General features: G+C 38.1%; 4 non-coding genes across 4 annotated transcripts; 2 read left to right on the forward strand and 2 right to left on the reverse strand.

The window, feature by feature from the left end:
• Window positions 1–9,149: 9,149 nt before the first annotated feature.
• trnat-agu lies at window positions 9,150–9,223 on the forward strand. Its single transcript has one exon. It is a non-coding gene; the product is annotated as a tRNA-Thr (tRNA).
• Window positions 9,224–11,025: 1,802 nt separating this feature from the next.
• trnas-cga lies at window positions 11,026–11,107 on the forward strand. Its single transcript has one exon. It is a non-coding gene; the product is annotated as a tRNA-Ser (tRNA).
• Window positions 11,108–13,222: 2,115 nt separating this feature from the next.
• Window positions 13,223–13,296, reverse strand: trnat-agu. Its single transcript has one exon. It is a non-coding gene; the product is annotated as a tRNA-Thr (tRNA).
• A 1,514-nt stretch (window positions 13,297–14,810) lies between these two features.
• On the reverse strand, window positions 14,811–14,882 carry trnaw-cca. The gene has a single exon. It is a non-coding gene; the product is annotated as a tRNA-Trp (tRNA).
• Window positions 14,883–16,785: the final 1,903 nt, after the last annotated feature.

Here is a 16,785-nt window from a genome sequence, read left to right on the forward strand (position 1 = left end):
TGATAACATTTATCATCACCCCTTCAACATCCAGCATCACGTTCATCACCCTATCAGTCGCCACGGCTGCTCATCAGGGATAAATGCACACCATTCACCTTGACTGTTGATTTCTGTAAAGCTGCTTTAAGACAATGTCTGTTGTGAAAAGCGCTATAGAAATAAACTTGACTTGACTATCAGAAACTCTCTTCACCTCCACTAAACTCTTACTAAACTCTTCCTTCAGAATCATGAAAGAAAAGTTTAAACACACCTCCAATGTTCCTGGCCTTACTCCGTTTTTACTTGGTCTCCTAAACACACAACATATCTACCTTTCTCCTCTCCATCATATCAGCTACCTCTCTCCCTTTACCAGTCATAGTACCAACCCGAACCTCCACTCTCCTACACTTCTCCTTTTCCTGCTGTCTCTGTAGACATCTTGGTTCGGCACATGTTTTTGCTGGATGCCCTTCCTAATGCAACCCTCCATTAATCCGGGTTTGGGACCGGCACTAAGAGTGCACTGGCTCATGCAACCTTAATCGCTGGATTTTTCTTTTCAATCTGTCTAATTTATATTTCCATCTGCCTGCTTGTCTGTATTAACAGTTATTTCAGTGTTTAAAAGACAAGGAAAATTAATTTCATATTTTTGTTTTGATTTATAATAAAAATAAAGTTACTGTCAGAAGTGGATTTGAACCCACGCCTCCATGTGGAGACCAGAACACTCAGTTTCCTGGAAGGTATTGAACATTGAGTATGGCGCCTTACACCGCTCGGCCATCCTGACATACAAGCATGTGTTTCTTATCCCCTTAGTCGCTGAAAAAACTATTTTTACAAATTCCTGTCTACTTGTTTGTCTTATTTATCCTTCTATTTGTGTTTCTTATCCCTTAGTCGCTGAAAAACTATTTTTACAAATTCCTGTCTACTTGTTTGTCTTATTTATCCTTCTATTTGTGTTTCTTATCTATCTACATCAGTCTTATCTGTTTTTCTGTCTGAATGCATATATATGCCTGCTCATCTTTCCTATCAATCTATTGATCTAATTTATATTTCCATCTGCCTGCTTGTCTGTATTAACAGTTATTTCAGTGTTTAAAAGACAAGGAAAATTAATTTCATATTTTTGTTTTGATTTATAATAAAAATAAAGTTACTGTCAGAAGTGGATTTGAACCCACGCCTCCATGTGGAGACCAGAACACTCAGTTTCCTGGAAGGTATTGAACATTGAGTATGGCGCCTTACACCGCTCGGCCATCCTGACATACAAGCATGTGTTTCTTATCCCCTTAGTCGCTGAAAAAACTATTTTTACAAATTCCTGTCTACTTGTTTGTCTTATTTATCCTTCTATTTGTGTTTCTTATCCCTTAGTCGCTGAAAAACTATTTTTACAAATTCCTGTCTACTTGTTTGTCTTATTTATCCTTCTATTTGTGTTTCTTATCTATCTACATCAGTCTTATCTGTTTTTCTGTCTGAATGCATATATATGCCTGCTCATCTTTCCTATCAATCTATTGATCTATTTTATATATCCATCTGCCTGCTTGTCTGTATTAACAGTTATTTCAGTGTTTAAAAGACAAGGGAAAATTAATTTCATATTTTTGTTTTGATTTATAATAAAAATAAAGTTACTGTCAGAAGTGGATTTGAACCCACGCCTCCATGTGGAGACCAGAACACTCAGTTTCCTGGAAGGTATTGAACATTGAGTATGGCGCCTTACACCGCTCGGCCATCCTGACATACAAGCATGTGTTTCTTATCCCCTTAGTCGCTGAAAAAACTATTTTTACAAATTCCTGTCTACTTGTTTGTCTTATTTATCCTTCTATTTGTGTTTCTTATCTATCTACATCAGTCTTATCTGTTTTTCTGTCTGAATGCATATATATGCCTGCTCATCTTTCCTATCAATCTATTGATCTATTTTATATATCCATCTGCCTGCTTGTCTGTATTAACAGTTATTTCAGTGTTTAAAAGACAAGGGAAAATTAATTTCATATTTTTGTTTTGATTTATAATAAAAATAAAGTTACTGTCAGAAGTGGATTTGAACCCACGCCCATGTGGAGACCAGAACACTCAGTTTCCTGGAAGGTATTGAACATTGAGTATGGCGCCTTACACCGCTCGGCCATCCTGACATACAAGCATGTGTTTCTTATCCCCTTAGTCGCTGAAAAAACTATTTTTACAAATTCCTGTCTACTTGTTTGTCTTATTTATCCTTCTATTTGTGTTTCTTATCTATCTACATCAGTCTTATCTGTTTTTCTGTCTGAATGCATATATATGCCTGCTCATCTTTCCTATCAATCTATTGATCTATTTTATATATCCATCTGCCTGCTTGTCTGTATTAACAGTTATTTCAGTGTTTAAAAGACAAGGGAAAATTAATTTCATATTTTTGTTTTGATTTATAATAAAAATAAAGTTACTGTCAGAAGTGGGATTTAAACCCATGTGGAGACCAGAACACGTGAGTCTGGTACCTTTTAAATATTAGTCTGTCTGTCTATCCATCCAGCCATCTATTTGTCTGTCTATTGTCTGATTGTATGTGAATCTCTTAAAAGAAACAAGAAACAAAAAAGCACTGAAAACATGTAATGCTCCGAAAACTATAAAATGTATGTAATATTTTAATGTACAGTGTATTTTTTATTTTTTTTTCTCCATATAGAAGTGTAAATTTAACATGAGTATGTAATACTTCTTGTTCTTTTGGCATTAATAAAGAAATGTGTGTATATATATATATATATATATATATATATATATATATATATATATATATATATATATATATATATATATATATATATATATATATATATATATACACTGTATTTTCCTGACTATAAGCCGCTACTTTTTTAAATCAAAATAAAAAGGCTTTGCAGGCAGGTAGCATTAATGTCTCTGCCACAGTGTGGGGCTTTTTTTGATTAGGCTACGAGTTCAGCTACTAGGTAGCTCACTTTGAGATCTCTCTCATTCACCTTTGTGTTTGTTTTTCATTAAAGTTAAAGTCATTAATTCTATTGTCATGAATAAACAAGGTCATTATTGCGCTACCTACTGTCACCCAGTTACTGTACATGCTGGAGTATTTTCATTACTCTGACAGTCACTACATCAGAGAAACAGCCACTAAACAATGCAAATTATTTTCAGTAACCTAATAATTTTCTGGAGCAATATGAGACCAGCTCTCTCATCCACACTCCCAAATACATCAGTTGTTTGTACAGGATGAAGGCATATAAAATAATACAGTGTTAAATGAAACCTGACACACTGCTCACATCCTCACACATCTCCTTAATAGGCCAGATGTGTGAGCTTTTTTACTGCACACCTGTACTTTAATCTGAGAGAGAGAGAGAGAGAGAGAGAGAGAGAGAGAGAGATAAACATATTATAAAACAAACAAATTATTAAAAATATTTACTCAGTATTAAGCAAAAATCAAGCACTGACAGTGCCACTAGAGGGCAGTGTGAGACTGACAATTGTCAATGTGACCTGTGTTACAATTCAACTGTTTCTATAACTAATGCAGTTCTTTTTCTTCTTCTTCCTCTTCTTCTTCTTCTTCTTCTTCTTCTTATTATTATTATTATTAGTGTTATTAGTTTATTCTACTCCAAGCTTTGTTCTTCATTGAAAAAGTCCAGATTCATAATATAGAACTACTGCAACATTTCAGTGGTAACATACAGCATGTTTTTGTAAAGTAAGTGACTAAAAACTCCAAAGGAATTTTCTTGTCACTTTATATGAGTTGTTATATAAAAAGCATCAATTAAATGCAGAGAAGCTCCTTTTTTAATAACACTCTGATTTTGGTCCAGTGTATTTGGGTGTGTTTTAATTTTAAAGCATGTTGTATTTAATAACCTTTGCATGTGTTTAAATGCTTTTCCGTTTCATGTTTTCTCCATGAAGCGTTTACTAAGAGCTTACGAGCACCTGGGCTTTGTTTTGCAACTGATCCTGAAGCAGAACAAGATCACATTTGAGCGCGTTCCCTCAGCCGTCACCAAGTGCATTAGATCAGCTTCATCCATCATCACATAAAGCCTGAAAATGTGATCTCTTTATAAATATTTTTTATAGATTATATTTATAATATTGCATATTTTTGTACATAAATAAATAAAATACACAGTAGATCTGCACAGCGTTACTCGTTCTCTCTAATAGTTTATACAGTGGCAGGTCTTCAGTCCCAATCCCCCTCTTAATAACATCATTATGATGCCACAGCTATAGAATTATACAGATATGCAGTATAACAGAGCGCTGCATCACAGACATTTCATACAGCGTGAATGAATGCCGTTAACTAAAGCAGGAAACCCAGTGAACACAATTCAACAAGTCTCTTTTCACTCTAGCCACAGCTGCACCGCCGCATTCATCATCTCTAGCAGAAGCTTCAATATTAACCTCATAAAATATCCCCGGGTTTCCATGCACCCTTATGCATTTTTTCCTTCCTATGCTTTTCCGGCTCCTCCCTCCATTCACAAACCAGCGTCCAACCATCACAAACCAGCATCCAACCATCACAAACCAGCATCCAACCATCACAAACCAGCATCCAACCATCACAAACCAGCATCCAACACTCAGTTTCCTGAAGGTATTGAACCTTGAGTCTGGTACCTTTTAAATAATATTCTGTCTCTCTGTCTGTCTGTCTATGCATCCGGCCATCTATTTGTCAGCTTTTTTGTCTTTATCTATCTGTCTGTCAGTCTTAGATTTAGTCTGACTGCTTGTCTTTTCTATTTACCATGCTGTCTGTCTGTCTGTCTGTCTGTCTGTCTGTCTGTCTGTCTGTCTGTCTGTCTGTCTGTCTGTCTGTCTGTCTGTCCATCCATCTGCATGCTTGTCTGTATTAACTGTTTTTTTCCTCTCTGTCTCTGACTCATTGATGGATGTGCAGACTTCACGCAGAACCTTGCGCAGTCATGGCTGAGTGGATAAGGCAACGGACCTGAAATCCCTTGGGGTCTCCCTGCGTCATGTTAAAATCTTGCCTACACTGTTTATAATCTTAGTTTCTTACAAATTCCCTGCAGATTGTTCCACCAGAACACAGCTCTTTAACACTGCAGCAGCATTTTTATAAGTCAAACCCGTATATAATTAAACCGCGAACATATCATGTCCTTGACTTTTGCGTGTTCACCATTTGGCCTACATGGTAAAAGTCTAGGTCTTATTTGACGTCACTGGCTTGAACACTTGTTTTGTTATCTTGATAGATGAAAACAGTGAATTCTCCCGGAATTTGAAACCAGGGGCCTCTCGCACCCAAAGCGACATTCATACCCCTAGACCAATGAGCCAGGAGAAGGGAGCACAGGTTACATGGCAAAGGTCCTAATGGTGTCTAGCCAACACTGCACACTGGGAACGTGCAGCAAGCTAGAAACAAGTTATCACCGATACAGTGTCCTGATAGCACTTTTTACCCCCTTAAGTTTGTTTCCTGTAAAATCTGGGCTTGTCCGGGAGTTGAACCCGGGACCTCTCGCACCCGAAGCGAGAATCATACCCCTAGACCAATGAGCCAGGAGAAGGGAGCACAGGTTACATGGCAAAGGTCCTAATGGTGTCTAGCCAACACTGCACACTGGGAACGTGCAGCAAGCTAGAAACAAGTTATCACCGATACAGTGTCCTGATAGCACTTTTACCCCTTAAGTTTGTTTCCTGTAAAATCTGGGCTTGTCCGGGAGTTGAACCGGGACCTCTCGCACCAAGCGAGAATCATACCCCTAGACCAATGAGCCAGGAGAAGGGAGCACAGGTTACATGGCAAAGGTCCTAATGGTGTCTAGCCAACACTGCACACTGGGAACGTGCAGCAAGCTAGAAACAAGTTATCACCGATACAGTGTCCTGATAGCACTTTTACCCCTTAAGTTTGTTTCCTGTAAAATCTGGGCTTGTCCGGGAGTTGAACCGGGACCTCTCGCACCAAGCGAGAATCATACCCCTAGACCAATGAGCCAGGAGAAGGGAGCACAGGTTACATGGCAAAGGTCCTAATGGTGTCTAGCCAACACTGCACACTGGGAACGTGCAGCAAGCTAGAAACAAGTTATCACCGATACAGTGTCCTGATAGCACTTTTACCCCTTAAGTTTGTTTCCTGTAAAATCTGGGCTTGTCCGGGAGTTGAACCGGGACCTCTCGCACCAAGCGAGAATCATACCCCTAGACCAATGAGCCAGGAGAAGGGAGCACAGGTTACATGGCAAAGGTCCTAATGGTGTCTAGCCAACACTGCACACTGGGAACGTGCAGCAAGCGAGAACCAAGTTCAGCCATACAGCATTATTACAGCTTTTGTTTACCCACACAAAGTTTATTCAGTGTAAAACTAAGACTCGTCCCAGAGTTGAACTCAGGACCTTTCGCACCCAAAGAACCATTCCCTAGACCAGGTTGGGCAAAACATTTTTACAAGGGGCCACATGAGAAACCTGAATTGTGTCAGAGGGCCACACCAATGATAATATTTTAGGGATGCACCGAAATTAAAATTCTTAGCCGGAACCAAAAACCAAAAATGAGGAAACCAAGGCCAAAACCGAAAACTGAAACACCGAAAGAAAAGATTATGTCAATTTTTAGAACCATTGCATTTATGGCTATAAGTGTGTACGAACCTCACTAAAATCAATGCATTGCAATTCAAAGAATAAATCAATTACAAAAGTGTTTTATTTATTATTATAAATGATTGTTATTTATTTGTTACCATTCATAGTATTGACAGACAGACAGCGGTCAGTTATTATTAGCAACGGTCTGTTAAACAAAAATAATTGACCGCCGAACGTTTGGTATACAACATAAACTCATCCCTATGTGCACTGGACAAGTAGTCTCACTCTTCAGATGCATATTTCACAAATGACTAGATGATATTTGTGGCTTCTCTCAGTTAAAGCTACTCTGTTTCACCAGTTGGGGTCCATGCACTACTTCATCTGTCTAAGAGACTTGAGTCAACAACAATTTTTTTGTGTTACTGTTTGGGTAGAAGTGGTCATTTAAAGTGGATCTGTTAGATTCTGCATGGTTAGGAGAGGTCATTAGAGATAATACTGAAATGTTGAACTCTATTAAAAATTATAGGAATTGCTGACCTTCGGGGCTTCCAGCCATTTATGCCTGCTCAGATCCCTGGACTCATTTCATAGAAAATTTTTGTAATCTGCATGATAGGAGTGATTTAAATGTGAAAATGCTCTCTTTCACAGTAACTGTTCCTAAATGTTAGCATGGAGAACAGGAGACATGTATTTGCAAGTTCACTAATGAACCTTTCTGTTTCCTGCAGTTACAGAAGCAGCTTTGGCTGGACACATTAAGTTTTATCTATGTGTTTAAATTGAAAACATATGCCAGCAAAGCACATGAACTATGCAGTGACATATCAGTAGACACTTCTTCCACAAGAAGGCTTTTTGGTCTAGGGATATGATTCAGGTTTTTTGATCCAAGATTTTACTTTGCATAACAGGAAACAGGACCTCTGGCTGTTTGTAAATCACCTTATTAAATAAAATTAAACACACCCAAATACACAGGAATAAAAACAGTGTCTTATTAAAAAAATGGGCTTCTCTGCATTTAATTGATGCTTTTTCTATAACAACTCATATAAAGTGACAAAAAAATCCTTTGGGGTTTTTAGTCACTTACTTTACAAAAACATGCTGTATGTTACCACTGAAATGTTGCAGTAGTTCTATATTGTGACTTTTTTAAAATAAAGATCAAAGCTTGGAGTAAAAGAAACTTTAAACTAATAACACTAATAATAATAAAAAGGTAAGAAGAAGAAGAAGAAGAAGAAGAAGAAGAAGAAGAAGAAGAAAAAAAGGACTGCATTAGTTATAAAAACAGTTGAATTGTAACACACAGGTCACATCGACAATTGTCAGTCTCACACTGCCCTCTAGTGGCACTGTCAGTGCTTGATTGTTGCTTAATTTTGTGCTAATTATATTAATCATTTGTTTGTTATTTAATATGTTTACTATGTATCTCTCTCTCTCTCTCTCTCTCTCTCTCTCTCTTAGACCAGAGTACAGATGTGCAGTTGAAAAGCTCACACATCTGGCCTATTAAGGAGATGTGTGAGGATGTGAGCAGTGTGTCAGGTTTCATTTAACACTGTGATGAGAATTGTATAGTGCCTTCATCCTGTACAAACAACTGATGTATTTGGGAGTGTGGATGAGAGAGCTGGTCTCATATTGCTCCAGAAAAAATTATTAAGTTACTGAAAATAATTTGCATTTAGTTTAGTTTCTCTGATGTACTGAATGGCAGAGTAATGAAAATACTCCACCATGTACAGTAATTGGGTGACAGTAGGTGGCGCAATAATGACCTTGTTTATTCATGACATAAGAATTAATGATGTCAACATTAATAAAACAAACACAAAGGTGAATGAGAGAGATCTCAAAGTGAGCTACCTAGTAGCTGAACTCGTAGCCTAATCAAAAAAAGCCCCACACTGTGGCAGAGACATTAATGCTACCTGCCTGCAAAGCTGCTGTCAACAAGATGCTCGTCCCTGATGCAGTTAAAGAAATAGTTAAAGTTCCTCTCAGATTACACAAATTACTCCCCTCAAAAAAGGAAAAAAAATGCTTTATGTTGTATGTATGTAATGTCACGTTGTTTACATCAAAAATGTATTAATACATAACAATACACAAATAAATAAATAAATTCAGGCGTGGATGCAAAAACAAAACAAAAAAAAACACCGCCAACTTTACAGGACCTTGTTGAGAGCAGTAAACGGGTGATGATGTCACTCAATAGGCCCCTACAGACTCTGTACAAGTCCAATGATTGGCTAGAACTTTAAACAAACCCTGCATTGATTGGTCAGTTTACAGACATAATGGGCGTGGTCAACAAACAGTATGTGTATGTATCTTAATTAATTAATTAATTAATCTTCATTCAGTAGTATATGTATTTTAACTAAATTTGTATTTGATTATATTTTATGATTATATATTATATTTTATGATTATATTTTATCAACAGCTGCATAAGTATTTACTGTGTGGCATCGAGGTGCTGTGGCTTAGATGGTTAAAGCGCCTGTCTAGTAAACAGGAGATCCTGGGTTCAAATCCCAGCAGTGCCTGAGGCAGTTGTCCTTTGCTGCTTCCACTTGAGTGCCTTCCAGCGTTTTCTTTATGGCTTGAGATTTAACATTGCAAATGGATAATATGGTTTCTCTGGAGCACTAAATGCAGGCTTTGCTCTGACCCTTTTAAAAGCTTGATAGTATTGTTAGCAATGGAAAAAACTGTGCTTTTATACAAACTTCGAGCCAGCCATTAAGATGAACAGTTACGAGATAGTAAAATACAGCACTAGTCAACATAGGGCTCTGTGGAGCAATGGGTAGCGTGTTGGACTTCTAGATTCAGCAGTAGAGTTATTCAAAGGTTTTAAGTTCTAGTCCCACCAGAGTCGTTGTGCTTTTCCACTTGTCTCTCTAGTAACTTTAATTGTACACCAGGTAGATTGAAGAGCCATATTGCATGTCTGTGCTTTTCGTACTAAACCGAAATGCTTTGTTGGATGCGGTTTTCAAAAAAATCCTCCTCTTATTCCACGTGTTTCTACTCGTGACCAAAACTTTGCTGTACCCTATAAAGATCAGCTGCTCATACCACTTAGAACAGTGGTGCTTAATGTTGGTTAGTTGCAGCTCCTTTTTGTTATTGCTGTAAGCGTGGTACCACGGCCATACAAACTGCAATGAAAATCAGCTGCTCAGAGGCACGATTGAGATTGTTTGGACATGTGCAGAGGAGGGACATGGGGTATATCTGTAGGAGAATGCTGAAGATGGAGCTGCCAGGAAGGAGGAAAAGAGGAAGACCAAGGAAAAGGTTTATGGATGTGGTAAGGGGAAGACATGCAGGTAGTTGGTTTAAAAGAGGCAGATGTTAAGGACAGAGTAGTGTGGAGACGGATGATCCGTTATAGACCCCTAACGGAGCAGCTGAAAAAGAAGAATTCTCTTAATCTGTTGTGGCTGTTTCTCTGATGTAGTGACTGGCAGAGTAATGAAAATACTCCACCATGTACAATAATTGAGTGACAGTAGGTGGCGCAATAATGACCTTGTTTATTCATGACATAAGAATTAATGATGTCAACATTAATAAAAAAACACAAAGGTAAAGGAGAGAGATCTCAAAGTAAGCTACCTAGTAGCTGAACTCGTAGCCTAATCAAAAAGCCCCACACTGTGACAGAGACATTAATGCTACCTGCCTGCAAAGCTGCTGTCAACAAGATGCTCGTCCCTGATGCAGTTAAAGAAATAGTTAAAGTTCCTCTCAGATTACACAAATTACTCCCTCAAAAAGGAAAAAATGCTTTATGTTGTATGTATGTAATGTCACGTTGTTTACATCAAAAATGTATTAATACATAACAATACACAAATAAATAAATAAATTCAGGCGTGGATGCAAAACAAAACAAAAAAAATAAATTGGCAATTTAAATCAGCAATTCTCGTCTACGGCCATACCACTCTGAGCTCGATAACGCTCGATCTCGTCTGATCTCGGAAGCTCGCTTGTGCGCTGTGTCTCTTGTAATGACAGCTAATCAGTGAGAGATCTTTCATTTCTTTCTCAGCCAATGGCGCCACTGGTTAGCGCTTTCAGTTGTTAACCAAAAGGCTGGTTTCAAACCCACCCAGGGACGTTCTGGCTTTTGTTAGACACCAAGCACTGAGTGGACTGAGTGACTGTTGCTGGCAGGGTGGTGCGTCTGGGACAGATACTTTGAGGGTTTCTTTTTTAGCCAATGTTTGTCAGAGACACTGTTCAATTCTAAATGCTTCTTTTAAGCTGAAACTATGACGAACTATAAAAGAATAATAAAGACATCTCTTCATTTCCATTTTCTCGCTTCAGCACTGCTGTGATGGCCGAGAAGTTACGGCGTTGGACTCGAAATCCAATGGGGTTTTCCCACGCCGGTTCGAATCCGGCTCACAGCGGTTGTGCTTTAAGTTAAAGTGTTGTATGAACCCTCTTATTGCTAAGTGTACAATGGAGTTGATGATTTCATCCAAATATAAACCGCACCCACTGAATGTTACAAAGATTTTCATTTTGAACATAAATAAGCCGCACCTGTCTATAAGCTGCAGGTGCCTACATTAAAACTAATGAACTTTACACAGGCTTTAACGAAAGACAGTGTCTGTTACACGGCTTGTATCTAAAGAGTAAGTCATTGTTCACTGTCTTCCTCCTTCCTTTCACAACAATTTCTCTCGGGAGTTTATCTTTTGGCATCATCGTGTGTTTAAAAATCACCATCGGTAAAGCTTTTCTCCCGATGCCGTGCAGCTCAGAACACAGTTGAACCTCATGCATATTTATGATTCAGTGAGAGCGCACCCGATTTGATATAAAGAATTTTATTGGTTCACCTGAACCCTTTCGGCAATTTCATTGGTCTAATGTTATGGGGCTCAGTTTTTTGGCTTGAAGCTTGTGAAACCGAGAAAACACAGGAAAATCCATAAATTAGCCGCTTCATTGTTTAAGCCGGGGTTGAAAGCGTGGGAAAAAGTAGCGGCTTATAGTCCGAATATACGGTATTATATCATGATACTGCATCACTTCTCATGTTACTGTCTCCTAGATTTGTGGCCTTGTATCGTTTATTGTGTGATTTAAATGTGAAAAACGAGGAGGTTGAATTTGCCTGTTCCAGTTTGTGTCTGGGTAAAGTCTCCACTGTCAGAGGGTTGCTCACTCTCCAAAGGGAAAACGTTTTCTTTATGGCTTGAGATTTAACATTGCAAATGGATAATATGGTTTCTCTGGAGCACTAAATGCAGGCTTTGCTCTGACCCTTTTAAAAGCTTGATAGTATTGTTAGCAATGGAAAAAACTGTGCTTTTATACAAACTTCGAGCCAGCCATTAAGATGAACAGTTACGAGATAGTAAAATACAGCACTAGTCAACATAGGGCTCTGTGGAGCAATGGGTAGCGTGTTGGACTTCTAGATTCAGCAGTAGAGTTATTCAAAGGTTTTAAGTTCTAGTCCCACCAGAGTCGTTGTGCTTTTCCACTTGTCTCTCTAGTAACTTTAATTGTACACCAGGTAGATTGAAGAGCCATATTGCATGTCTGTGCTTTTCGTACTAAACCGAAATGCTTTGTTGGATGCGGTTTTCAAAAAAATCCTCCTCTTATTCCACGTGTTTCTACTCGTGACCAAAACTTTGCTGTACCCTATAAAGATCAGCTGCTCATACCACTTAGAACAGTGGTGCTTAATGTTGGTTAGTTGCAGCTCCTTTTTGTTATTGCTGTAAGCGTGGTACCACGGCCATACAAACTGCAATGAAAATCAGCTGCTCAGAGGCACGATTGAGATTGTTTGGACATGTGCAGAGGAGGGACATGGGGTATATCTGTAGGAGAATGCTGAAGATGGAGCTGCCAGGAAGGAGGAAAAGAGGAAGACCAAGGAAAAGGTTTATGGATGTGGTAAGGGGAAGACATGCAGGTAGTTGGTTTAAAAGAGGCAGATTTTAAGGACAGAGTAGTGTGGAGACGGATGATCCGTTATATATATATTAATTACTTGATATATATATTGGATATATACATATCCGACGGATAATCCTGACTGATACATTTCAAAAATGTTATTCATAAGCAGGTGTGAGCATAACTGCTGTGCTACAACCTTTTCTAAAATTTTGGATATAAAGGGGAGATTTGATATCGGTCTGTAGTTGGACAACTGACATGGGTCAAGGTCAGGTTTCTTCCAATGTGTATTTATACTTGTCTGTTGCCTGCAATAAACTGAAGAAGAACATTGCTTCATTCTGTGTGCTGTGTGATTCTTCCCTGATATCGGAAAAGGCATCACAAGCATCGTAGATCGTAAGGAAAACCTCTCTAAGAATTAAGTTTCGTTTGGGCATCATAAAAAAAAACCCTAACACTAACAAGCGTTTAAAAGGCTAAGAGCTAAGCCTGCAATTCACCATTCAGTGCCCCAGAGAAACCATCTTATCCACTTGCAATGTTAAATCTCAAGCCATAAAGAAAAAGCTGGAAGGCACTCAAATGACAACTGCATCAGACGCTGCTGGGATTCAAACCCATGAGCTCCTATTTACTAGACAGGCACTTTAACCAACTAAGCCACAGCACCTTGCTGCCACACAGCAAATACTCAGCCAGCTGTTGAATGAAAATTCTTTGCTATTAGCTTTAGGAAAAAATATTGCATAAACATATGCATTCGAGCTAACAGCTAATAAGGCAGAAGCATAGATTAGATTTTTGTCTTAATGCTAGTCCTACCATTAATTTAAGACTTGCTAAGGTCCTCAACATAAAATATGATCAAATACAAATATAGTTAAGATACATATCGACAAACAATAGCCATGCCATAGCAGTGAAAACGTTCTGGTCTAAGCACCAAAATTCTGTGGAAATTAGCATGCAATACACAACTGTTGACAGCAATTGCTCTGAGGGTCCTACTCTTCCAGCAATAACAAAGCAGTGCTGCAACTAACAAACAATAGGCACCACTGTCCTTAGTGGTAGGAGCAATTGATCTTGATTGCTCTTGGACCCATGCATGTTGTATTTGTTTTATATAAGAGACTTTTAAATCTTTTGTAGAACAATTGCTGTACCACTGGACTGTGCACTTTGGTTGTAAGAGAAACCTCTTGTAATCAATAACTGGTAATCTGCCATTGCCTGCCAGTTGAATCAACACAAGCAGTATATAATTGTTCATGCCGATGAGATTGTTAGTATTAAGATGGGCCTCACACTAGTTCTCTAAACACATTCCTATGTTGTCTGATTAGTGTCTATAGGATCTTTACGACGAGTATGTAAGTTACACGGAATGTGTTTGTGTGGGCTCACACATCTCTGGATACTATGTCTTCTTACCCAATCAGGAACAGTTTTAGGTCAGGTTTTTTCTAGTGTGTATATATATACTTGTCTGCGAACTGCATTAAACTGAAGAAGAACATTTGCACCATTCTGTGTGCTGTGTGATTCTTCTCTGAATCAGAAAAGGCACTACAGGCATCGTAGATCGCATGGGAAACCTCTCCAAGAATTAAGTTTTTGTTCGGCATGATAAAAAACAGTTTTGGTGTCAGAAGTGAGATACTTTCCAGCAATATCTGAAGGGAACTCACGATCAAGGTGAGTCTTAGGACACTTCCTTGCTCGCGGGATTGTCCTATTTGCAGGCCAGAAGAGGCTGCATATTTGTATTTGTTTCATTATCAAATTAATGGTTTAGTCTCACAGTAGTGAGCATCTTTTATGGTGTTTTGACCAACCAATAGCTTTGACAATAGTCGTCTTTGTTTTCTATAACCCAAAATATATTTCCATGATCCTCCCATGCAAATATCATTGGTTCAAACATACTTTAACTGTGACATTATTTGACGTGTCACTGAAACTTTAATTGTGAATACATCTTAGTCACTATTTGTAAAATTATCTTTTTTTGTCAGCTAGAGCAAATTGACAAAGCTTGGGAACATGTTATAGGAGGGTTATAATGTACTAATGTTTATTTGATGAGACAGACTACACTTTGGACAAATTCAGTCTCCACATTGGACAATTAAATATCGAGCAGCTGCTAAAAGAGGCCAAAAGGCAAGAGCCCTGTAACCATGACCTCAACGTGATTTGAACACGCAACCGTCTGATCTGGAGTCAGACACGCTACCATTGTGCTACGAGGTCCAAGTTGCTACCGGAACCCGCCTCATGGCACAGAGTTGATTTTGCATTTTTCCCGTCATGGTTGTAATGACAAATTAAATCTCATGGTCACGTTGCAGGCTCTGACATTTTCCGCTTTCGTAGTCCCTGATTGTTGGTGTAATTAAGATTCAGGAGTTAGTTTTCATATGTACAGGAAACAATTTGTTACACCATACAGTGAAATAATGAACTTAGTGTCAGTCATTTGTTCTGTGATGAAATGTCGAGTTTGTTTTCAAAAAGCTGATGCTATGCGTTAGACTATGGACAAAGATTGGCAAAGGAGCTCCTTGAATACTGCTGTTGGACATGAAATAGGGGTTAACCCGTAGGGAGGGCTTCTTACAAAAGGTGGGAAAATCAAAAGTTTATTTTCCCTTAATGTCAAAATTCCATAAGCCTTCCTCTTGCACAAAGTACGGCTCTGACATTCCAGATGTTTTCCTATCCTACCCATACATGAGTAAATAATGGTTTAGTCTCACTGTGGTAAGCATCCTTTATGGTGGTAATTCTGACCAACAAATGGCTGTGACAATAGTCGTCTTTGTTTGGACCCCAAAGATATTCCCATGATCCTCCCATGCAAATAACATTGGTTTAAACATACTTTAACTGTGACATTATTTGACGTGTCACTGAAACTTGTTTTGTTTACTACAGATTCTAAGATATACAACAAAATTCCAGAGTGAGTTGATGGATTGCCGAGCTGTTTGTTGACCACGCCCATTATGTCTGACCAACTAATGCAGGGTCTGTTTAAAGTTCTAGCCAATCATTGGACTTGTACAGAGTCTGTAGGGGCCTATTGACTGACGTCACCACCCGGTTACTGCTCTCAACAAGGTCCTGTAAAGTTGGTGGTTTTTTTTTTTTCTATGCCAGAATGTATTTATTTATTTGCGTATTGTTATGTTGATTAATTTTGCCGTAAACAACGCGAAAAATAACAGAAAATATCTTAAACATTTTTCCTGTAAAGTTTAAATAACATTACATTACATACATGCAACATAAAGCATTTTTTTTCCTTTTTTGAATATAAACTGTTTTTATTTATTGTTTTTTTTTTTTTTACAAAGTTTTGCTCAGCAGCTCTCAGCGTCTTTCTGTTTTTAGTTTCATCAATACGTCTGGTAATTGTGTAATCTGAGAGGAACTTTAGCTATTTCTTTAACTGCATCAGGGACGAGCATCTTGTTGACAGCGGCTTTGCAGGCAGGTAGCATTAATGTCTCTGCCACAGTGTGGGGCTTTTTTTTGATTAGGCTACGAGTTCAGCTACAAGGTAGCTCACTTTGAGATCTCTCTCCTTCACCTTTGTGTTTGTTTTTCATTAAAGTTGAAGTCATTAATTCTATTGTCATGAATAAACAAGGTCATTATTGCGCCACCTACTGTCACCCAATTACTGTACATGCTGGAGTATTTTCATTACTCTGACAGTCACTACATCAGAGAAACAGCCACTAAACAATGCAAATTATTTTCAGTAACTTAATAATCATTTTCTACGAGACCAGCGCTCTCATCTACACTCCTAAAAACATCAGTAGTTTGTAACCAGACACACTGATAACATCCTCACACATCTCCTTTATATCACACATCTGTACTCTGGTCTGAGAAAGAGAGAGAGAGAGCTTACAAAAATATTATAAAACAAACAGATGATTAATAGTTTTTATTCTTCTTATATTATTATTATTATTTTTATTATTATTATTATTATTATTATTATTATTATTATTATTATTGTTATTATTATTAGTTTATTAATTTCTTCTACTCCATGCTTTGATCTTCCGTTAAAAGTCAAATTCACAATATAGAACTACTGCAACATTTCAGTGGTAACATACAGCATGTTTTTGTAAAG

The sequence above is a fragment of the Silurus meridionalis genome, chromosome 3, assembly GCF_014805685.1.
Source record: "Silurus meridionalis isolate SWU-2019-XX chromosome 3, ASM1480568v1, whole genome shotgun sequence".
NCBI classification, from domain to species: domain Eukaryota; kingdom Metazoa; phylum Chordata; class Actinopteri; order Siluriformes; family Siluridae; genus Silurus; species Silurus meridionalis.